Source organism: Epinephelus moara, chromosome 19 (genome assembly GCF_006386435.1).
Source record: "Epinephelus moara isolate mb chromosome 19, YSFRI_EMoa_1.0, whole genome shotgun sequence".
In the NCBI taxonomy this organism is placed as follows: domain Eukaryota; kingdom Metazoa; phylum Chordata; class Actinopteri; order Perciformes; family Serranidae; genus Epinephelus; species Epinephelus moara.
Genome location: NC_065524.1, coordinates 20,610,927 through 20,636,740, shown reverse-complemented (window position 1 = coordinate 20,636,740; position 25,814 = coordinate 20,610,927). Strand labels below are relative to the sequence as shown.

General features: G+C 42.5%; 1 protein-coding gene across 2 annotated transcripts in view; it reads right to left on the bottom strand.

Moving 5' to 3' along the window:
* The window catches only part of LOC126407258 (Kv channel-interacting protein 2-like), a 139,467-nt gene that overhangs the window by 91,195 nt on the left and 22,458 nt on the right, over nt 1-25,814 (bottom strand). The window lies entirely within an intron of this gene.

The following is a 25,814-nucleotide window of genomic DNA, read 5'->3' as shown; positions in this document are numbered from 1 at the left end:
TATCTTAGGGAAGCAATTATTTGGCCCGGCTTTCCTTAGATTAGTCTCTGGCACCAGTTTACGCCTGTCTGCTTTTACATACACTTAATTATCTCATCTGCAGAAAATATGGCAACACTGTAATTGAACCATTAGAAGGCGGCGCTGGAGGGAAAACGCAGAGATATTTACTGGTCTGTGTCGTTGCTTTAAATTTAAGGATCAAACTTCTGCTTCGCTCCTTGCTCTGGGCATCAGAGTTATCTGTCAATCTGTATCAGGTCAGTGTTGTGATGGTATAAAGAGCTGAAAGGTCATGAGAGGACACAGAATGGTGAGGATTTGTGTGTATAAAGAGGCAGAGGGATACAGAAAATAAATTACTGGGAATAAAAACGTGTCACACTTAAATTAATCTTTGGCTTTGCTGTGGTAAAATAAAAACAAAACAACAAATATTAGACTCAAGCCATGACTCTCTTTCACTCTGCAGTTACACAAACACACTCCCTCTTCTACTGTTCACAGCTTTTATACCCTGTGGGAGCTCCTTATGTATTCCTTTGGATAAAGCCAGGGATGAGGCTGCTACTGTATGGAGGATGAAGAAGAAAAGGGGGGATAGACCCAAGGGAGACAAGACTGACAAATAAACAGTAAGAGATAAGCAACAGGAATGGATCACTGGGCCATGAGGTCGACAAATAACCCACAGGGGAGGTTCTGTGGCTTTCATTGTTTTTATAACAGGCACCAACCAGCAGCAAAGTCAGCCGAGGCCTGATGTCGGAGAAGAGGTACACCAAATCACACGCTGCTACCTGCCACCTCCTTGAAGGCATCAAACACTCTGCAAGTGACAAAAAGGTCTCTGATATTCCTTAAGTGCCTGTGTCGCTGTGAACTCTTGCCATCGCATCGCCTTTGCTACATCTTGCTCCGCTCCTGTTTTACATGTTATCATCTAACACAGACGCTCTGTGTTTCCTCTGAAGCCTGCGTCTCTCTTCCTCTTGCTGTCACACCCAACCTCTTGGCTGCTTGACTGCTGTTCTACCCCACTCCTCCCGCTCTCTCCCTGCATGTCTGAAGGCAGGCAGCAGGTGTTTTGTGACTCGGAGATCAGAGAGCCTCTGAGAGACGGAGCCCCTCTGAGCTAGGCTGCCTGTGTAGGAGGAGGAGAGAAAAGCTACGCTTCCATTTTCAGAGTCTGTCTTCCTCTCTGCAACAGGAGAGAGCGCTTATCCCACCCCCGGACCACAATCGCACCGGCGCATGTATCTTATTCATGTTATATGTCTCCTACAGGCTGAGTGATGAGCCTTTTTTATTAAGAAGGATGTGATCTACCTGCTGCTGAGTTGAGGTGTCACTATAGGGAGAGAGGCGTTGTGGGTGCACACATGCATGGACTGATACGGCAAACGAGGGGAAGAGAGAGGGAGGGTGCAGAGAGCAAGGGAAATAAAAACAGTTTTTCATCTGGTCCATTCTGTGCATGAAATATGCAGATGTGACTCTAAAATACACTATGACTTTGCACTGATTAAATGAAACCTTTTTGAGGTAACCCAATTTCACAGCACTCCAGTCTCTGACCTAAAACTAGTTTCAGTGATGCTGACTCAAACACACTCCATCACTGCTCTCCGCTCTCTCTGTGTCTCTCTTTCACTGTGAGAGTAGTTTTGTTAATTATACCTCATTAGTCTCCATGTAGCTGCAGCGATGATGCCTGTGTTAATGACAGGAACATTCTTAATGCAGGAACCACTTCTTATTCACTGTCCCTCTTTCTCGCTCACCTGCTCACCTTTTCTTTAAGGCCAGCCTGCGAATGGCCAAATGAAAGAGCATCCTCTATCTAACCCGCTGTGATGATGTATCCTAAATATAATACAGTCATGGAAACAGCAAAGCTTCCAACTTGTGGGTGGATGACTAAAAATATGGAGTGCAACATTTATTTGTGTATGACATAATTCTCCCTCTGCAAACATCTTGCCTCCTCTGACTTGCTTCTATGTTTGCTCTGTTTGTTGTTTTAGGAGTTTGTGCGACACACAGCTCGTGGTTGTTACAAACCATATGCGCCATATGGTTTGTAAGAAGACAAAGGAAGAGAAAAATACTGAATCGGCAGAAAGAAACTTTATTGATGACCATTTTTAAAGACATTTTCATGTCAAAATACAAAACGTGCTGGTTCCTGCCTCTTTAATGCATGGGGTCGCATTACTCTGTTCTATTATCATGTAACTCCAGCACCTTTGAACCACTGGTCAGATGAAACGATAAATTTGAAGAAGTCCCTTTGGGCTCTACATCATGGTGGCTACTTTTTCATTGTTTTAGACAAAGTACTAAATGCTCAGTTGAGGAAATAATTGCTAAATTTATCAAGAAACCCAGAACTTCTGTGGTTAGAGGGACAGAGGACTTTTTGAAATGGGGTTGTATGAGGTACTTATTCACAGTCAGTGTCTTACATATAGTGTGGTAGTTGGCACAGTGTCTGTCTGGAGAAGCATGTGGGAGTAGCACCCCAGAAAATCAGCAATGCATCGCTCTGGATAGGGATTTTCAGCAAAATGTATTTTAGCCCCAAAAATAGCCTTGCTAAAAAAAATCATTGTCAGTCTAAGTATATGCTATATTCAGAATTTTTACCGCTTCACTTTGCCATCAGACTTCCCTTTCCTTTGGCGCTATTTTTTCTCAACTGCTACTGCTTCCCACACAAAAGCGCAGCTGTGCCGCGTAATGTATTATGCCACAGGTCAGCTGTTTGGGTCAGACTTTCATTGGTTTATGCAAGAGACAACGGTTACAAGAAACAAAAAGATTAAAAAAAAAACGAGTGGTTAAGACAGCAACAACAAAATGCCATTTACTGTGGAGACTTTTTTGAGTATACAAAGGAAAAACTTTTGCTGAAGGAGACTGAACATGCCACAACGAGGGGAATCGTCTATGGAAACTGGAGGCCAAGAAAGAGCACAAGCTAACTGTGTCAACTGTAAATGCATGCTCATGGACCCAGAGGTCTACTGCTGCCATGAGTGAGATTGGTTACAGCACCACTTTGGTTGAGACAATATAGTTTCAAAGGAAGGGGCTGTCTGACAGCAGGGCATGGAAGCATTGAAAGCACTGAAAATTTTCTTAAGATAGCATCCACTTAAACTGATATTGTAACCTCCATCTACAGCGGTACATTGCTGCTCTACTGTTTATAATACACTCACTACAGACAATACAGTGCCACCTCAAAAAACCTGAACTATTGCTCTAAATTGTATGAATCGATCCACATGGCCACAACATGGGCCTTCACACTGAAAGTAAAACCCCTGATTCGTTTCGTTCTTTGATAATTCCAATAAAGTTTCAAACAAGATGACGCCATCCTCAATGTTGGCCAAAAAAGACAGAAGCATTACTTCCAGCAATTCTACTATGGACAGAAAACAAGAAGGAAAAACTATGAAGCTGCAGATGGCTGGAAGATGCAGACAATATGGTCCGTCTGTTCTGCAGTAGTGGAAACATGTAAAATACTACCCCAATATTAAAATTACAAATTAAAAGCTTATGTCTAATCTTTTGACAGCAACCACATGGTAAATGAGAGGGTGGGACTACTCAAACTACAAAACAGCTGACGAAACATGTCTGACATGCCAGAAATCTATTTGACTGTCCGACAATCAGATCATTGATCAGCAGGCGATTAATTAGGCACAGTTACCCCCTTTCAAACACAATCTGGCCAAAATCTGGCCCATCTCTAAAAATAGCTGGAGACAACCACCTCAGGTTTAAAATCAGAGCTGTTGTGCCACCTGCTGGTGGGGACAAGTTTACCTTTGTCGTAAGAGTTATTGCCTGGTGGAGTGGACACAAAGGATACTGCCTAAGATGACACGGACCATGGATCAGTGGTTTTGGCAGGAAATAGGCTTGAGTCCTTTTGGTAGCACGTTGGCGATTCTCCATCCTCTGCGCCCATGTATTTAATTTGTGTGTTTCCTCTTCATTGCCAGCCTCTGTTACCCTCATGGCTTCTTGTGAGCCATTAACCAGGGGCTCAGTCTGGTGTGTCTGATGAGGACAGCTGCTGGGTTAAACGACCCATCTGTATCTAAATGATATAATCAGTCCTAATAGAACGGGGGACAGATCAGTCCCATTGCTGTCAACCATCAGAGGACAAGAGGTCACCTTCACTGTGATTTAGGCGCCATCCACCTGATTGGAAATCCACAGAGACGCGCCTGAAGCTGTGGAAGTGCCTATTTGTGTATGGGACACTGCGCGTTTGTGGTGTCAGCTATGCATAAAGTGTCAGGGGTGCCGTTTGTCTTTCAAGCTTACAGCAACTTTTTGCTCAAGTTCCGTGCTACAGTGCAGAAATTTGGAGACGGCCACAGGAAACGGTAATTATTGATGGGAAGGTGTTTGCGCCTTTCACCCTGAGGGGATAATTCATCATAAAGTGTCAGTGCAAAGGTTATAGAGGTATAAGAGCATGCTGAACAGGCCGTACCATGAAACATACAGCCTCCAACTCACTCACAAAAAAAGAGAGCATTTCAAATACATTTCTTTTCTTGACAGCTTCTCCATTTACGCTCATGTTACATGTTTCATGAGCCTGATGTGATCCTCACTAAGAGCACTAATAGCAGCTTTGATCATGGAAAGCGCTGTACTTAGACTTCACTACTATAATCACTAACTCTCCTAATGTAATCCCTCACTTCTCTTGACAACATCTAGCTTCCTTAAAGAGCTCTCTCTGTCGGTCTCTCCAGCAGGGCAGCCGCTGAACTTTCCACCTCGCTCGCAACTCAATTTTCAGAGCTCACTTGCCCACTCTTGCTGGGCTCCTTAAGTGCTTCCACTCTTGGCTATTTCTGCTGAGTGGGGGGTGTACTGTGTGAACGCAGGAGACACCTCTGTCTGATGACACTGGTATGATGGTGTTGGGGGGTGGTCACAGTTACTGAAACAGAGATCCTGGGGAGTGAAGCAATGGAAAATAGTTTTTCTGTGTTTCTCTCTTTCTGTTTCTCTCAACATGTGGGCAGGGAGCCAGGGGTGAGCCGGGGTGAACTGCATCCCACTGTAACAACACAATGATGAAAGACTAGACACTCAGCAGACACTGCAGCATTTAGACAGACCTGACAACGTAAACACAAACGCACACTACAAAGACAAACATCTTCCAGGGAACAAAAAAAATGACGCTGGAGTTGTATTGATTCCTAGAGGACGCCCAACTCGTTGCCGGTAAGTTTTCCCCTAACAAGCGGCTCATCTATCCTCCATCATTGTAAACACAACTGTTATGTAACCACAGAGGACAGCGAGTGTGTGCGTGCGTGTGGGAGTGAATGCTAATGTGAGCATTTGTGTACAGTATGTGTTCTCGCATGAGTGTGTGCTTGCATGTGTGTTTGTGTAAATGAAAGGAGCCCCACTTGGTTGAATTCACACAATCACCCAAAGGCTCCTGGGAAATCAGTGGGCGGACAGGTATGGATCAGTGACAGGAAGAGGAGGAGGAGGGCGGTTAGGTTGGATTGGGTTCACTCTCTAACACACTTTAACGCTCCCGTTCTCTCCGTGTCTCTCTCAGGGATTCTTTCTTCTTCTTTTCTTCGAAATAACTGAACTTGCTCTGGGTAGTTAAGAGGTGCACGTTCAACTGATGCACATCTCTCTGAACACCTGAACTGATCATTATGCAGCCATACTGGGGGTTAAATAGGGCTCTGGGGAGTGAGCAGCCATGCTAATTTCCCTCTATTGACAAAACAGGGATCACAAAGTTTTTAACAGAATGTTGAGGAAGAACTAATACAGAGGATTTTCTCAAATTCTCAATGTAAGTTTTTATGTATGAACCTAAACCATAAAATGTTGTGTACATTTACTGTATTAATGATTTGTAACATTTCCCAGAAAAGTGATAATTCTACTCACTTGATCATCAACACATCATACAAATACAACGCCTCTGGATTTTTTTGTGTTTAAAAAAAAAAGGGTGGTAGGTCAAATAAAGATAAACGACATGACAGTGAAGCCAAAACCACTTGATCGCCCCCTGGTGGCTGGATGAAACATGGGCCAAACTAAAAGCTCAAAGTACAAAACAAATGTCATTTTGGGTAGTTCTCATGATGCTGCTGTTCAAGTGTTTGTTTTTCCGATAAGTTTGGTTTTAATTTGTTAATTGATGCTATAAAAAGCGGTTTGATGTCATCATTGACCGCTACGTCTGCCAATCTGTGTACTCACTATCACCAGTGCTACTCGCCATTGGTCAGATGACAGGAACTTGATACTGTAAAGACTGCTACTGTGCAGACTCTGGGTGCATCCCAAGTTCCTTAAATTGCATCCACGCTTCCCTCACTTGCGTCTTTTCCTTGCATCTTAGTCCCTCCTACCAGGGATACATGGAGAGATGCAAGGAAACCATGCGAGGCAAGAGGACATGAGGAAATATGTTTTTGGAGAAATGAGATGTTGTTTCCACTGAAGTGACATCCATTTCTGATGCCGGCAGCAGCTGATCACAGCTGGATCAGCTGTCAGTCAGCTTTAACAGCTGTAGAGACTTTTGATGGAGTTTGTCTGCACACAAGTGCACTGTGCTCGTACTAATTAAGACACAAAGTTCTCACTGCCAGAGCAACAGGAGGCGATCTTCTCTCTGTTTAACAAACACCTACACATGAATAACCTGCATTTTGTATTTATAATATATATGTACTGTGTCCTGTTTAGAGGCATTTATTGATATTCTGATTGTAAATAAATTATTTAATAACCCAGAATATGATTATGGTGCACATTGACATTATATATTAGGCTAAATGTTTCAGGAAAAATTGGTTTCTGTAACTCTGGACTTATCAGCCTCACATGTGACTGAATGGAAATAACGATAAATGATGTAAAAAGAGTTTCTTGCTGACAGACACACTCTCTCTGACTTTAATTGGCTCTGTAACAAATGTTAATGTGATAACAGATTGTGAAAAGAAAATCTTTCCATTAAATGAAGAAAGTATCCGTTTTAAGTTGCTCAGACCTAAAACCCAACTAAACCTCAATCTCTTTTCTGTCTTCACTCCAGTATGAAAATCTGGAGAGATGCTTTGTATCAGATTAGTCTGATCAGCTGCAGTGTCCAATCAATACAATGCGGAGGTGTGTCGGCCAATAAAAGACTTCTGCGAAGGCTGCTCTTGTGTATTCTTGCTCATCGCTCCCCAGAGATCCCTCCCTGCTCCATGCTCCTTGCTCCTCAGAGCACAAACAAGACCTTTGGGACGGCGTTACAGATGGCGTACCAGAACAACTTCAGGTTCAAGCGAGAATTGAGGAGCGAGGAAATGACAACGAGTTTGGGATGTACCCTGTGGCTCAAGATGACATCACTAACACAAGATGGCAGCAGCTGTGTCTGGGATATTTTGGGTTCTTTTTGGATTGGGGGAGGAAGGAGAGATGCATCGTCCATCTGTTGAGCACAAGTGGCAACCTCCGGGGCTGACAAATGAAGCCAACGCAAAGTGCCAAAAACTGCAGTTCTTCAAACGGCCACTTGAGGATGACTCCAGAAGCCAATCAATCCCTGTAGACCCCCATGCTAAAATGTCCAACTATACAGAAGAAATAACATGTCTGTGGCGTGGTACAAAAACAGTTCTGGTCTCTACAGCTAATTTCACAGTTTATGACACCTGAGCAGGGGTTGAATTTTTTCATAACTCACCCTTTTACTTTTTATTAAGGCCTACAATTACAGATAATTAGGGGCATGTCACTGTGAGTGACAGGCTGTCTGTCATTAATGTCCTCAGCTTCTCAGTCAGATCCACCCCCCGCTTCTCCACAGTGCTAGACTCTCAACCAAATATGGTCACTTCTGGCTCGAAAACCAAAAATGGCAACAGCTAAAATGCCGAACTCAGTCTATGGTTGAGCATGGCAAAACTGTGACAATGCAATGTTTGCAGAATTGATTTAATTCATTTTTCCTGGTGTTCATGTGTTAGACCAAAATAAAAAGACAGAAATAAACATCGATTCAACGTGTTTTTCATGCCTCATTACTCAAACTCCAACGATACAAAATAAACAGGGTTTATTTCCCGACTAATGTCAGGGACACAGACCAAATGATTAGCCAGCATACCTGCCAAGCAACACATAAAGCAGGCAGCCACCTTTTTAACTGCATCATCTCACTGCTGATACCCTGAGCTGTAAGAAAACATAATAAGAGCAACTCAATACCAAAAAATACAAAGAAAAGAAGCAGAGCTCCTTCTCCTTTCATCAGTCACTGTGACAGGCCTGTGCATTTCATGCTTTGCAGGGACAAAGAAACAAACAAACATAAAACAAGTCTATAAAGGTCTCGTGCAGGAGGTGATGAATGTGTGCTTGTATGTGCATACGTGTGCATCTGTATGTTTTATTCAAGCACATCAGTGACTCTACTATCGCTCTCATCTCTTCTTTTTCCCCTCTGTCCTCCTCTGTTATATAGTGGGGACAAAAGTAATGGAAACACGATAAAATACGCCCTCAGTGTCTTTTTGTGACTGCTCTTCCTTATTATCAATGCATTTTTCTTGTGTGTAGCATATGTATGTTCAGTCAGTTGCATTTTGACCACTTCGTACTTTATAGCAGTGGTTCCCAACTGGAGGGTCGTGGTCCAAAAGTGGGTCCCGGTTCCACTCTGTATGAACCACAATTGACTCGCAAATGTGTCAACTCTGTAAAAACCACACTTTATTTTGAAGTAAAGTGAATTTCCAGCACAGAATTTTTATTTTGATGTGCCGTTTCCTGCTGTAGAGTGAGTGACTAACAGACAGCTACATGACAGAGACTACAAACTAGCTTGATGTCATGGCCAAACACAAGTATAGCCCTGTTTCCACTGAGCAGTACGATATGGTTCAGTTCGGTACGCTTTGTTTTTTCCATTTCCACTGTGAAAAGTTGTGGATGGTACAAATGGAACCGTTCTGTACCATCCCCATTTTGGTCCCCCCTCTGTTGGGGTACCTAGCACACAGATCTGGTACTTAAAAGGTGGAGCTGTGAACGCTGCAGTCTGTTGGTCAAGAGGGGACAGTCACTCTGCTCAGGGCTGAGTTATGGCTGGTTTGGAGAGTTCTATTAGTAGACTGTAAATATAAATTTAAATGATGTTTTGCTGCCTCTGAAGTCAGACAAAAAAAAAAAACTTAATTCACTGGGCCGACTACCAGCAACTTTTAAGGTGGAACATTAACTTGTAATGTTACTCAATGCATGAGCTGACAACATGAATCATCAACACAACTTAAATATTCCATGTGACAGCTTTGACCATCACTTTAGTTTTTATATGACATACACTTTTAGTAATGAGTGGATCATCAAGTGTTTATATATATTAATTTCGACTAGGTTATGTGAACTATATATATTCTAATCCTCACTCGGGGCAATGTGCCATGTGCAGGGGCTGTGTCCTCGCCCACCACCGGACCTCCCCCCCAACATCCATCCTATCGATTAAAGGCAAAAGCCCAAGAAATAATCTTTAAAAAAAAAAGAAGGACGGAATGCACAAACCCGCTATTTTTAAATATCCCAAGGACAGAGACTCTCACTGCAGCCTATTTTATTTTGCTCTGAAAATGTTGGCATGCAACCTCATTCCGTGGACGATAAATGAGGCGCAGACTTCCATCTGTGTCACCGGTAATGAGGAAATACAGTGAGTGCTGGACGGAGCAGTGAGTGACAACAACCCCGCCCACATTTAAGAGTACGGTACATGGACCAAGGGTCTAGGTAGCATGTCTGAAGGGTTACTTTTGGTTTAAAAGGTACCATACTGAAAGCGTTTGGTGGAAACAGGGCTTATGACATTGAATATATTAAACTGTGTGGACCTTGAGCAAATGACAAAGGAGCAATCTGGACCCCGTGGCTGGACCAGTTGGGAGCCACTGCTTTATAGTTCTTTTATGTTTCCTTGAAAAGTCAGTCATAAAAATGGTGATTGTCAGCGCTGTATTAGAGCTGACACATACTGCTAATTGGTCTCCAAATTAAAATGACACACACGTGGCTAAATGTGATTTACAGTCTCAATCACTGCAAATAATGTAATGCTGAGGGCGATAATATAATGAGTATGCACTGCAAGGCGGAACAGAACAGAGGACAGCTATCATTGACTAAAACTACGTTAGCTGCTCAACAATCCAACAAACTACTACCTTTGACAAGGTCAACAAAATTTAAACATCGAGTTGAGTTTGATGGAATTAATTTATGAATTTAATTACTGGCTCCTGCAGGCATATGTGCTGTAGTGGCTTTTCTGCTATAATCTCTCATCCTCCTTTTGTCAGCACTGCCTTATCCCTCCTTTCTGCATTACTCCTCCACTGTTTTCTTCTGAAATATGAATCCGTGTGCTCCTCTCTCCCGCTGCTAGCCCTGCTCTGTTATTCTGCAGGGGTGACAGAAGAGAGGAAGCAGCACGAGGTGAGCCATGCAGGGCAGCGGCGAAGAAAGAGAAACTCTCAGGGCTTCACAACTTTCCTTTATCTATAATATATAGAGTGGCTGATATTAAATGCAGCCATACTGCCCCTTGTTCCTGATGCACTAAGTCTCCTGGCTTCACTGTGAAGCACTTCTCTGCAGAGCCTTTTCCATTCCAAAACTCTTCAAAAAGTACTTTTCTTTGTGGAAAAAGGCCTGGCTTTAACCCTGCAGCTCTAAAAAAGATGCTATGGGGTTTTTTCCTCTCTTATGTTCATTTATCCGTCCCCCCCTCTTATCGACCCATCTCAGCCAACCAATTTTGTCTAATACACCCACTATCTCTGACTCAATCTTTTCTCTCCCGTCCTTTTTCTTTCTGCTTCTTAAGTCTCGACACTCTGTTTGGAGGGACGGACAAGGACAAGGGAAGACGAAAATGCAACAGTAAAAAAAAGAAAAAGAAAAGAAAATAGAAAAGAGGAGCACTCACAAAGAGCTGAAAAGATGAATGCTGCAGTGAATTACACACACAATTTGAGCAGTCTGTTGCTCTCCTGTTGCCTCTTTGGTTCGTAAAATCATCAGCATATACAAACACTCTCTGTCTGTTTCTAGGTAGTCTCAGTGAGACACACACACTTACTGTATATCAACCAGAGCGGGAGAAATCGTCCTTCTGATTCATGCTGTCACACACACACAAACACACAAACGTCCACAGAGGATGTCTGAGTGTTTATATCACGGTTGATTTAACCAACTTCTGTATTAGCATAGATAGAGGACGGTAAAATTTCCTCTCTGTGTGCTGGCACATCGCCTCATGGAGAAACAAAATATTCTGACAGTCTCCAAACAAGGATGGATAAGGAGAGCTGTCGCTGCAGGGACAACTGCTATTTCAATAGTGCTGAGGTGACATGTTTACTGTGAGGGACGGCCAAGGACAGATGACCACGGCACCAAGTCACTTCATAATGTTGGACTACAGTACATATTATTATATACTGGATGGATCGCCATGAGATTTGGTGGAGACAGTCAAGTATCTCAGATTATGTGTTTCTCTTTGGTGACCTCTGACTTTTCTTACAGCGCCTTCATGAGGTTGACATTTCTAGCATTGAGTAAAATGTCGGCCAAACAACTGTTGTATGGATTGTCATGAAATTGCTACACATATATTAATGTCCTCCCCAGGCTGAACTGTAATAATGTAAGCCGCTCCCTACCTTTGAATCAAGCGCCATCATCAAGCCAACATATTAATTTGCCCAATACACTGGTTTATGACAAAATAACTGCATAACTAGTGACATTTCATCTGCATATCATATTTTTCTAGAGCCCAAGTTGGTGTCTTTCTTTGAGCCAATAACATACAACCCAAAAGTATTCAGTTTACTATCGCAGTAGACATCCAGGTGGTGTGTGTCTGAGAGAGAGGGTATATTGGTGTTGGGCAACATGACGGTATATGAGTGTGACAGTAGAAATGTGTCCGCTGGTAGAGATTTGGCAATTACTGTTTCTACAGTGGGAGCTATTTGGGGCAGGCTATGTAGCAAATAGGGGGTGGAGTCATGTGTGATCTTGCGATTGTCAGGTGATTCTCAGATTGTTCTTGTGTGATCGTGTGACCTCACGATTACCGTGAAATCAGCTGCCTCGCAAATTAGCATGATTTGAATTTATTTGAATTTGAATCTATTAAAAGAATTGCCCCCTTGAGATATAGCATCTCATTTTCAAGGGGCTCCTCAAACACAAACACAGAACAAGAACATACAGACAAAACTGCATTACATGACAAACATACACTACAAATACACAGATACAGACATCTCGCTCATCATCTCCCACCCACATCTCCTGCCCTCAGCTGTTGTACAAGAAAAATAGAAGTGGATAAGGTGACCTCGAATACTTACACAGCAAATTTCAGTACAACATTTTAAAAACATGAAGAGGTTCTTTTGAGATGGGGATATAAAGAAAATATAAATATAGAAACTTGAAATTAGAAACGGTTTTTAGGTAGCCTAAATTTTCCATTCCATTTTTTTCTTTTGTGTATAACTCAGAATACTGTGTCATGTGAGGCAGTTTTTTGTTTGGATGGAAGTTCCACATAAAAAAAGAAAATAATGGGGTGTTGGTGGCTGAGTGGACAGAGCAGGCGCCCCATGTACAAGGCTGCTGCCGCAGCAGCCCGGGTTCGAGTCCAGCCTGTGGCCCTGTGTTGCATGTCATCCCCCCTCTCTCTCTCCCCCCCTCACACTTGGCTGTCCTATCAATTAAAGGCAAAGTGCCCAAAAAAACAGAAAATCATCACATGTGATGAGGTATGGTTATCATTACCATGATATCAGTGTTGGACATTACTAACTGATTAATTGTCCAAGTAGTGCAGCAGCGCCACAAATGTTTCAAGCTCTAGGACAGCTTGAGCAATGGGCTCCAGGGAAAGGGAAAACAAAAGTGGTGATAAGGAGCAACCCTGACGTGAGGGAACTGGAAATTTGGAACCTTGATGAACAAATGTTTACTGTTATCACCACCGCTGAGGGATTAGCGTACAATAACTTGATCATAGAGATAAAACCTTCACTGAAGCCCATGTATCCAAGCACGGACCATATATAGCGCCATTCTAGTCGGTCAAATGCCTTCTCGGCATCTAAAGAAAGGATGGCATTGTGATTGTCTGAACTTGAAGATGAATTTATAACATGAAGTAAGCAATGAACATTATCATATCCAGTCATGTTGCCAAAACCCTAGCATAGAGTTTGACTTCACAGTTCAGGAGACGTAGGGGCCTGTGAGAGGAACAGTCAGGAGATGGCTTAACTTTCTTCAGCAAAAGTGAAATGTGCAGTGTGGTAGCATCCTCAAAAGTTACAAGCTCTTTTTCCAAGGAAAGGCTCTAAAGTCCAGCGGAGTTTTTTTTCTTGAGGTCTGTAAAAATGTAAGGAAATAAAACTGATCATAAGTGATGAGACTGACACCAGCACCACACTGAGGCATGTAGATGGAGGAAGCACTTCTGAAAGACATCACTTACTAATCGTAAAGTTTACTCTGCTTGCTGCTTTGCTATTGGCTTTTCTTGGCGAGACCTGTCCTACTCTGCCTCTGACTGGCTACATTGCACTTCTTGACACGTCACTCACGTATCTTGCCCGTAGAATGTAAATATTAAGCGCATTTGCAGTGGACACGAGAAATAGTCACAACAAGGGCCAAGAAAAGAGCTGAGAGACAGAACAGTATTAAAGGGATAGTGCACCCAAAAATGAAAATTCAGCCATTATCTACTCACCCATATGCCGAGGGAGGCTCAGGTTAAGTTTTAGAGTCCTCACAACACTTCCGGAGATCCAAGGGGAGAAGGGGTAGCAACACAACTCCACCTAATGGAGGCTTACGGCACCCCAGATTCAAACGTCCAAAAACACATAAGTGAAACCACAGAATATCTCCATACTGCTCGTCCGTAGTGATCCAAGTGTCCTGAAGCCCCGACATAAAAAGTTGTTTGGAAAAATGTCATTTGAACTCTGTTTTTAGCCTCATTGTAGCCTGTAGCTCTAACTGCCTCTCTGTACACCGCGTTCACGTGTGTTTTTTTTATTGTAAACAGTTCAGCTGAACCTTTTTTGCTTGCCTATTTGTTTGGCTGACAGCTGATTTGATATAAAGTAAAAAAAAATAAAAAAAATAAAGTAGCTTTGCAACAAGGAAGTTACTTTTGCCATTTTCTTGCTACATTTCTCTGGGGATAGTTTCAATGTAGTGAAACTTTATTCTAATATAGAGTAAGTGGTAGCTTCGCTCACAACATATCCCCATGCCTACTATGTGTACATTTCTATGTGTATTTTTAGCACAACAACCATTTCTAAAGACAGAAATAGAGCAGCTTTTTCAATCCACAGTAATGGCAAGCAACTCAGACACTCACCAGCTAACAGGATCGGACCATTTGTGTGTGTCTGTATGTGTGTGTGTCTGTGTGTGAACTTGTGTTTGTGCATCGCTCATAAATCCTGAATGGAGTTTTTATTATTTCCTGTATCTCTCGGGAGAGATATGTTCTAACCAAACAGGCATGGACTGCAGCCAACACACTCAGATCTTCCTCAAACACATGCATGCATGCACACGCACAACACTATCCACAAAAGTAAAAGTGAGTGGGCCAATGAGGAGAAGTGACAACAGAGAGACGCTCGGGGAGTGAAGAGTGGATCCAGTGCTGAGGGAATAAGTGTTGTATTTCTGACAGCTAGTATTACTGACTGTAAAAAGTAATGTTTTCTTATAGGGAGTGACTCTCTTCTATATGATACACACACATATACACACTCACCACTGCATTGAGCTGGAGAATAAAAAGTAAATATGTCATAAGAGTCTTCAGAGGCTGTATTGACAATGCAAACCCCATGCTGAATACATAAACTAGAGTCACATTATGATAATGTGATACAGAGTACAGAGCACAAATATCACAAAAGCTCTTTGCACGCAGCGTGTAGGTGTGTGGTTCTCTATTTGGGTGTCACAAAGATTATAATTTAAAAGGCAGGAGAGAAAGAGCAGAAGTGTGACATTTGAGCACAAAGGCCATTCTGCCACCTACTGTACTTTGTGTGGGGGACACAGTTTCTCAGGCTTCGCCATCTCGTTACTTTGGAGATCAACTCCCCGTGGAGTAGCTTCCTGCACACTCACTGTATAGCAAAGCATACTGTAGTGTAGTGTAGGAGGACATGGAGCGGAATAGAGCCTCTACATTGTGACTAAACACACCAGCTGTGTCTATGTGTGTGCATGCATGTACAGTACGTGTTCTCGAAGCTACTTATAGATCCAGGCAATATGTGGAATGCCTTCTCTGGTGCAGTGAGCTTGACAACATCATACTGTACTTTTAACTCATTTATTATTAGAATTACAGCAGCCTGTAAACATGTTTTAGCTTTTCTGTAGCAGACGTTACATTATGGTATACTTTCCATTAAAATTAACTGGGAGACTACAGTAATCATGAATGAGATTTAAAATATTTATTATCATGTCAAGTTTTCACGCAAACTCCACAGGCTGCAGCTCCTACATAGCAGAGCGCTCTGCAGGAGGGAATCTGAGCTTCAGCCCCAGAGGGGAGTCTTAAAAGAGGACCTTTTATGCTATTCTGTATTTTCTGTCACATATAAATGTTACAAAATCAGATGTTATATTAAAGTGGACAAAGTTTTAAATAATGAGGTAACATATGTAGAACTTGTGCAAAAATCTCAGGCTCCAGATCGTTCTGAATATTCTGTGTCCAACGTTTTTTTCTACTTTCAAGACAGGCTCATATCAGCTCATGGCAGATTTCATTATGTGGTCATCTGCTCCAGGCACATTACTGCAAGTGTTACATGTAGCTACTGTATCTGCTAATGCCATGGAAACATGTAATCTGGGTTGCCATTGTTGTTCATTTTTCCCCCACTTGAACCATATTCCTGCTGAAACATGTCCAGTTGTGAAGATTTTGGTTTAAAGGATTTTTTTGTGATTTCTTTACAGTATAAAGTGCCGCTGTTCTCTGTTACAGACATTGCCTGGCTGCAAGATGGATGCATCAAGAAAACTCGATACAGCATTGGAGGCAGGGACTCATTCATTTCTATGAAAGTTGGTCAGCTGCGCATGAAGCCAAAAAGTTCAACTGCTGCATATAAAATTACCCGCATGATTGCAGTGTGTGGCCCACAGAGCAAGTATACTACAGACTTCTGCCGGGCAAGCTGGCTACTTCCTGTTTAGCCCTACGCTAACCTGAATGGGGATAAAATGATTCAATCGTACAGCTCTTCTAGACTTGTTACTAGACCAAATGGATCAAATCCCGATAGTGTAAAGAGTCATTTCAGAGGGCTTTGTGAGGCTCAAAAAAATGTATGTACTGATTTACAGACTTTTTTTTTCACAATTTAAATCTATGGGAATACGTCTTTTTTTGGGCCACAGGGTATCATGTGTCGGATGCAGTTACACTGTTTGACCATTATAAAAGTTGGCTTCAAAGCCCTGTGCACTTCCTTGGGGCTTGGGCTACAATGATGAGACACTGCGACCGCAGGTAGGGACCAATCAGAGCAGACTGGGCTTCTTTGGGGGAGGGGCTTAAAGAAACAAGCGCTAAAATGGAGGGTCTCAGACAGAGGGTGAATACAGGAGGTCCAGCACAGACAGTATGAAGTAAATAAAATGTTTTTTGAAAATTAAAACCTGTAAACATGTTCTTGTAGAAACCCAAAATACAAGTATGAAGCTGAAAATGAGCATACTCGGTCCCCTTAAAGTCATAGGCTGGTAGTGTGGGGTGCCTCACAGACGTGCAGCACAAATAGTGAAGGAACAAGTTTGTTGCCTGAGCTCAGTGTCTCTATTCAGCTGCAACAAACTTCCAATAACAGTAATGTATATTACTTTTTTAGAGATATGAGGAAATAAAAGTTTGGGCACTCATAATTACACAGGTGTGTATCCTGATAATAAAAAGCGTGACAATGTTTTTTAATCTTGTTACGACTAAAGCGACTGATAAACCTGTAGCTGGCTTGATCTCGATCTATCAAATTTTTTATTAATTCCAATGAAATCTCCTGCAGGTGTTTTCATTTTCAAATCCCATTTATCCCTTAACTAACCCCAGACAGATTTCAGCTCTCAGATACCCCAGAGAAATGGAAGCCAGAGCTCTGCAGCAGCCCAGCAGGTGTTCAATAACAAAGCTAACTTGGCTCCAAGCTGTTGGCTGCAGCTGTATTGTCCTTTCTCCAGGGCTCGAAGTGGGTACAGCTCCTCTGTTGGGGCTGGTTGTCTGTCGGATTGAATCTGTTGTTCAGGTGGGCATTAAGGATATGATGAACTGGGTCACACACCTCAACCCTCAGAGCCATCAGCCAGCTCAAATCAAAGCCCCGGTGACTGTTTGCCAAGTGTGTACCTATATATGTCTGTGTTTGTTTAGGCGCAGACTGTCTGCCTGTTACCGAGGGGCTGCTGTCCTGTTGTTTGTATTGCTCCCTCACTCGTCACACAAGGTTAATTGTTGAGATGACCTTTATCCAAGCAAACACCTCAGAGACATTACAAGCCTGGCAACACCATCAGTATGGAGAGGACGTAAATACACACAAAGAGTATGTGTGTGTTTGGTTAGAGAGTCGACACCGTCCTAATCTCAGAGTTTGCTATGGAGCCATGAAACGGTCCAATAGATGGAATTAGATTGTGTGATGTGTCGGCCAGTCAAAGTATTAAACACAGCTGGATTTTTGCCAGCTGTTGGGCTTCTGTGTGTTGTTGTTTAGATGGTTCTTTTAATGTAAGGCTGAATAAAGCGACAATTGAAGAAAGCACTAACGCTGTGTGTCCGTGTGAACATATTTGCATGTCAAAGAAATAATACAACAAAAGACGACCACTTGATATCCAAATATAGAACGAAAAAACATGCATGCACCAAAAAAAAAAAACCCCTCCAAACTGGTTTTAGGAGGGTTATAACAAGCTGGGACACTTCAACCATTTGACCGTGTGTTCAGAAACACAGCACAACACAGTCCACACCTGTGGCAACACTGAGAGACAGAGGGAATGAATTCTGTTTAGTAAACAGAGGTTCCAGTGGATTGCAACCGTCGCCTTTAGTGTTCGGGTAATTTGAAAGTGACGTGGAGAGCAGCATAAACAAAGGCATTATTGTCAGCTACACCACCACCACCTGTTAAGACCTCAAGTTTATTAGAAAAGGCCAGAGTACAGCGAAAGTGATGAGAAACTGTCAGAGGTTTGTGTGGGCTTAATTAGGCAGGTCTGGGCAAGCGTGTCTGAAAAAAATCTTGAGAGACAGTCCAATTACTAAATTCAGTTGAGGCAAAAAGTTGGGCTTTTTTCTTTAAAGGCAATCTGCTCCATCCTGCCAACGCAGTGAAGCCGAACATTAAAGTCGCATGCAGCCATTTTTTTGCTTCTAGGGGGCAGTAAAACCCAAAGATGGACACAAAGATCTGACAAAACACATCCAGCAGCTGTGGAGCAACAGTCTCACACACACATACAAGTCCAATATTCACTGGTCTTTTGGCTGGGTTTGAAGCTCCATGGAGCATTTTGCTCAATGTTTTGATTTTCCAGCCCACAACTTTATTATGATGGTTCACTCCCACCGCCCTCATCATTTCCAGACTCAGCAGGCAGCTGCTTTCAGCGGAAAATGCTCTGAAATCCCGCTAACTGCTTGGCACCAAATGGCAGAGAGACAAAGTTAGCAACTAGTAGGTGGACATGGTTGTGGTGGAGAATTGAGCAGCTAAAGAATCAGCTATTTTTCTCAGGAGTCAGTGGATACCAAAACAGAGCTTGAGGGAGACTGAATATACATTCACTGACACAACTCAAAATGAATGATACTTGCCATATGAACTTTAGGGATAATATGTCAATGTTGTGTTTGTACTTTGTGGTGCTGACCCCTTGTGACAAAAACTGCAGGTTTAAATATCTGGGTCTGTAGATGACTAGATGTAGCTAAGAGGGTAGTGTACAATGGTAATCAGCATTTCCTGCTAAACACATCTGTCTGCTGCAGCTGGAAAAAGCTCCATAGAGCTGCAGAGTTTGGTAAGAATGTCTTTATGGTTCTGTCATTATAAGCAACATCTTTTAATTTACATGCAGCCACATGACTGCTGTCACATGATGAATTGAAAAATGAAAAAAACATTTTGATGAATGCACCATGCTGTTGGTTCTGGCAGAGAATAAACTAATTGTGCACATCATCATCTGATCAACATTAGCTGAGTTTGAGATTTGCAAACAGTCAAATGAGTCACAGCAGAGCAGAGGTGGATGAAGTAGAAAGCTATGCTAGAAGTACAGATATCTCACCAGGGATTTATCGCCCTTAAGTATCAAAGTACTTTATTATATTAAATGTAATTAAGTATTGAAAGCAAAAGTACAAGTAAATGCTGGTAATAAAAGTGATCAGAATTCTGAGGATTATGAGGTCGTTTTCTACTTGACATGTACACCACCTTAAAAATGAAGCGTACATTACACAAAAAGAAAAAAAGAGGTCTTCTCCACAACGTAAAGGATTTAGAGAAAACCTTCGACTATCCAAGGCTTAAGCAATGCAGTGGAGCAGTCACTGCAAAGTTACCTGTCACAAATCTTTATCTCTGTGAATCATTACTCGCCCTCTCTGCTGCGGGATGCCATTATCTGCTTCTATCATGGAGTTGGTCTCATCGTCGAGTGGAATGTAGTCGCTGGAAATCCAATCGAAACATAACTTGGCTTTGAAAGCACTTGTTTGCACTCGCCCTTATTTGATTAACCTACGATCCAACTTGCAAGCCAGGACCACTGATTTGCCAAACCTTTTATTCTGTAGTAACAAAGAGAAAATGCTTAGGAAAGTTTAATCGTAGGTTAATCAAATAAGGGCAAGTGCAAACAAGTAGACATAGAGACTGGAGAAAAACTGAAGTAAATACTTACAAAATGTAATGGTGTAAAAGTGAAAGTTGACAGAAATCCGAAACTCATGTACAGATACCCCCAAAAGATACTTAGGTATTCTAACAAAGTGTTTGTTACATTACTCCACTGCTGTGGAGCCTATGAGCTGGTAATTGTAATCTGACCTGCTCTCTGTCACTGATAATACAAAGAGAGGAGGTCCACCAGAGCCCACCTGACCACACTGAAGCTCGAGGAAGGGAGGACAGGTGTGTTTTATGTTGGCAATGCACATCTTGGTGCTACTGCATGCTTTGTCTTTGAGGTACAGTGTTCATATCAAGTTTTCAGGATCACAAATGGCTGCTTGGCAACCTGAAAATTGTTTAATCCAGGTGTGCACAAACTTTTTTTGGGATGGGGACCAGATTAGATAACCCTAACCCTAACCCTAACTGTTTTTAAATCTTTAAGTGAAAATGAATTCAACTTTCCACCACTCCTGAAAGTGACGATCCTCAATGTCAACTTAACGCTTCTTTGCTATGGCAATGTCTACACCTAGCAGGAAATGTCTGCTGCCAGGTAACCGTTTGTTTGCTTCTTTACCATCTGTTCCAACACATTAGTTCTGCCTGAGTAGTTTCTACCTGATGCATGTCTGCAAACTATATGATAGTCCTGCTGTATGATTAATGGAGAAAATGCAAAGTGGTCTTGCTTGATTAACCAGTATTGTTTGAAGGGCCACATATAGCATATTTTGAAAGTCAAGCCAAGGGTCGTCTAAAATTGGGCTATGTTTGGCCCCAAGGTCACACTTTGGACATGCGTGGTTTAAATGTTTTTTTACTGTTGTTACAAATTGTGACAATGCATGATTTCAATCTGAAGCATTCTTTCAGAGATCCCAGTGTGGAAATAAATGGAAAAGAGTGGGACTGATCTGAAAGGTCAGACAGCGACCAGGATCACCGTCATTTTCAATAATCCCTGAGTGACTGCATATAAAAGGGAGTGCGTAATAATCATGATTTGAATGATGAGCTCATAAACTAATAACAAGGCAAAACTTCCGCTGCAGCAGTTGTGATCCAAATAATTAAACTATCCACATTTCGTTGCCAGAATCATCTCCGTGATTGGCTTGATCTTCTGGCCTCTCGCACAAACACACCAGCACATGTGCTGCTGGCTGCCAGAGTTGTCTCTATTCCACCTTCTCTGCGCTCATTTCAAAGAAGTCGTTAGGAGAGAAGTAAGTAAAGATAATTGGCTCATATACACAGGGGGCAACCCTCAGGCAGTTTTGGTACTGCACACACACACACACACACACACACACACACACACACACACACAGCCAAAGATACACACACAGGCTGTACAGGTGGTTCATTAAGGTGCTTAAGTGAGTGAGGAGAATGGGGGAATAGAGAGTGGCTGTAGTCATTAACAGCCACAGGCAGGTGGCATTACAGAGTCTCGAAAAGAGAGCATCTAATGACAGCGTAAAGGGGAAAGAGCCAGCTGAAAGGAGTCGGACAATATTTCCTCTTCAATATTATTATATTGCCTCTGAGGTTCACACAACTTGCAGCCATGAAATTTGGGTGCGCTCCATGAGTGTGTGCAGGTGTCAGTGTTTGTGTGTCTTTGTGTGCATGCGTGTGTGCTGTAATTGTTTATGAGTGTGTGTGAAGCGTGCCAAATCATAGTCCTCCTCTTTCTTTTTTAGTGTGTAGAGAGCTGAGGGAAGGAGAGACCCCTAGATCCCCGATCCGAACCACAGCTGGCGAGGGACGATAAGACAAACAGGCTCCCCCATCAGGGCGCAGCTGAATAGGAGCAGAGGAGGAGAAGATGAGTAAGGGGAGGATGGGGAGGAGACACGGGGGAGGTGAACGGCAGAGAAATGTCACAGTTTTATAAGACCAACACAGGGATGGCGTCTATGTGTGTGTGTGTGTGTGTGTGTCCGCGCACATGCCTGTGTGTATGTGTGCATGTGGGCGTGAGTTTGAAATTTCATATTGGGCCATTAACCGGTGCCATTACCCAGCCTTATTTCCCATCTGTCTATAACTTTTTCAAAGTGCTATACTCAAAATGCCAAACTTCAGCAAGGTCAGAAAGACACAGGCACAATGACAAAGAAAAAAAATAAAGTCTGGCGAGAAAAATACCCCCCATTTGTAAGTCTAACAATTCAAGCATGACTCACACCTAGAAAGAGTCGATAACGAGAACCGGCCTATTATGTAGCGAACAGCGCATCCTAAGAAAAACAGCCTTGGCTGCAAAAGGTAGGGAGAGACTACAATGCATAAAGTTCATTTGAAGTTCAGCTTGGCAGGCTGACAGAAATTCCCACCAAAGTGAAAACTCCACTCGCTTCATTCGTTTCACACAATTTCCTCATGCAGGTGGTTATTAAAGCTATGATGGACGTGCGTACATTATCGTTGTCGAGCAACCATCTTAAAAGCTGATTGTGTTTTCAAGATGATGAAGGTGAACTCTCTGACTGAGTAAAGGGGAAACGAGGGCGCTGGAGATGCATTGTATTAAAGAATACTTCACCCCTTAAATGACCATTTGTATATCAATTACTTCCCCTGTGTTACGCGGAATTTGTGGCGTTCACTTATTTCTCACGTTTCTGTTGAACGAAGAATCCAGAAACTGAGAAAATTCTTTCTTGTCTTTGTGTTTAATGACAGCAAAACTATATCAACACATCTGTTTACAAACTCTCACACAACCCTTGCAGTAGAATTCATGTCTCATTTATCCAGTCGTACACTTTTGCCTTATTACTACTTATTTATGCTCTCTCCAAAGCCAGACTCCATTGACAAAAAGACTAATTTTACTTCACTGAACATGGGAGCTGCTGGTCCATCACTGCCTCGATCCATTGGTTAGTGTGTTATTTTGTGACTTAGGTGTTTAAAAGGGTTAGTTCAGATTAACCAAGGTCACAGAGTAACACAAACAAACTATCAATTGAGACAGTGGTAGACGAGCATCTTTTGTATTCAGTGAGGTAAAATTACTGTTTTCGTCAATGGAATCTGGCTTTAAGAGAGTGTAAGGTTCACGTTCAGTTCAGGTCCCAGTCAGAAAGCACTGTCTGCTTAGGAAGTATTATATTGCATGAGTTGTGCGAGAGTTTGTCAATGAATGTTTTTAAACGCGAACACCTATGACTTCAACTCAGGGCTGTCTCAAATACCATTTTTGGGGGCTTTGAAGCTTTAGTGATAATTACTCAATATTTGAAGCTTCATCGTGACCTTGAACTCAACATAACTTCAGTAGGTCTGGGCACCGCTGCATGTGTGTGTGAGAAAGCAAAAGATAGAGAAAGGGAAGAGAAGGTGGAAAGTGGACTATTGCATGCAATGTTGCTGTAACTTATTACCAACTTGGAACACTGCAGGTCAGGCTGCATTTCACCCGTTCCTTTTTGTCATCAGACAGGCAATTTAATTGCTTGAAGCGAGGGTCAATGACAGTGCTGAGGACACCGGCCTCATTTGTGTCTGACACTTGCACCTTGTTTCAGTTTCCTCCACCAGTTTTCTGTTGAAAAAACAAAACATAAAACGAAGCATACCGATTTGGACATCGATTACTATGGCAACAATTGAAGCTTTGAAGCATTCAGGTCAGCTGCACTCCCTCAGTTTTTTGGATTCTTCCTTCAGCAGGGGCAAGCAGGAAAAACAATGTTTTCCTCATGAATTCAACACAACACAGGGGTTTAGTTTTTGATATACAAGTGGTCATTTGGGGGATGAAGTATTCCTTTAAAGGATCCCTAAAAATTAACCTAAAAATGTGATCTGTTTGAGTATTTGTGTATGTGTTTATATTGTGTTTATGTGTGTGTACAATTTAGTATTTCTGACTGCACTAGAGTGTATCACTTCCATTCATAATACAATTTGAAAGTGCTCCCACTTGAGTGAGCTGAGTGGAAACCCATACTTTGACACTCCGACACAGCGGCTGTCTTCTTGTGACAGAAAACAGTCTTTGTCGCGCTGGCTGAGGGCGAGGGGCTGATAAAGGAGGTGAGGAGAACAGAGGCGAGGGGATTATTGTCATAGCTTTCCTGTCATCGCTGCCACAATGCAGGTCACAAATTCAGCAGAGAGGAGAGGAAGAGAGGGACACGAGAGGAGGAGGGGGGGTTCCTACTGGGCCAAGATGGCCTGCACTTTGACTAACAAATGAGAGACAAAAGGTGTCATCAGCATTACTGAGGATCCTCACATCCTCAGGACACAAAGACACATCATTTCTTTTTTGTGCCAAGAGAGAGCACTGACCAGCATCTTTTTATTCCTCTCTGCCCTCCACAATCTCTTACACACACACACCATCAGGACAGTAAGAGCAGCTGCCAAAACCTTTCATAGCTTTCCTACTGTATACGCACACACCCACACACCTTAAGTGCCAATTTATGAGATCCTGCCTTTCATTGCTGAGGTGTTTGTGCACTTACTGAAGACTGCTTCACCAAAATACACCCTTTTTTTGTCTAGTCGACCACCTTTCACTGCTCATGGTAACTAATTGTCTCTTGCATTTATTACAGAAAAAACTGTTGATGCTGCAAGTCACATTAAACGCATCGGCTCCTTAGTGACACACAAGTGTTCCAAGGAGAGATCCCAAGAAAATGGATGTTTTATCCATATGAAAACACCAGAATTTGCTGAGGTAAATAAAATAATACCGATTCTCAAGCTGTACAACAATACAATAGTAATGGTGCACATATTCATACATGGTTACTGGTAACAATACGCCCTGTAGAAAAAGAACAGCATCATGCATAATGCATGATCAGCAGTGGAAGCAGCGTCTATCAACAGGCTTGGTTCAGCTCTTCTTATTTCAAAGTTTGAGCCTTTAAAGAACCACAAAGTACCAATCATTGCTTATTAGAGCGGAGCAGCAGCGCAGTCCTCATTGTTCCGTTCTATCTTTAGACCGCCTGTCTAACTCAAAGCTAAGTGAAGAGCAGCGCGGAGGATTGTTTAAGGAGCTGGTGAGAAACCGAGACATGGAGCGACCAATTCATCTCTGCCGCTGTAAAGACACGGCAACGAAAGAGGAACACACACCTGTCTGTTTTTCTCTCTCCTCCTCTGTTGAAGGCATGCCAAACACACACACATGTGCACACATAATCTGTCACAGGCTTTCCTCAGTGTGCGTTTCCCCCTGTCACTGTTTTCTTTAAAACACAAAGGAAAGCAGGAGATAAAGGACTGAGGCGCAGGAGGGAGCACAGTTTCCCTCCGTTACAGGTCTAGCACAGTGTGTGTTTGCAATTCCAAGGCACAAACTCTCTCGCACACGCATGCAGTCCTGGCTGAGACTGGCTGCACACATCAGTGTTATTCATGTCTAATGCAAGCTCGCCATAAAGATTTCATGGAAAAGATTCTTCCATGGACCAAAATAGTGGGTGTAAGGTTGGGAGTAGGACACATCCAACACTGACAGTACCCTGTGCTGTATATGAGCAGCTGCCCAAGAACATTTCGACCCACTTTAACAAGATTCATAAAGACATGTTGACGTCATCTAGATGTCTTCCAATCCCTCATTCCAACCCAAAGAACATCAGACATACTTGTCATGTCTCGCTGTTGTGTGGGATAAGGAAGCACACTTGTAGCTGG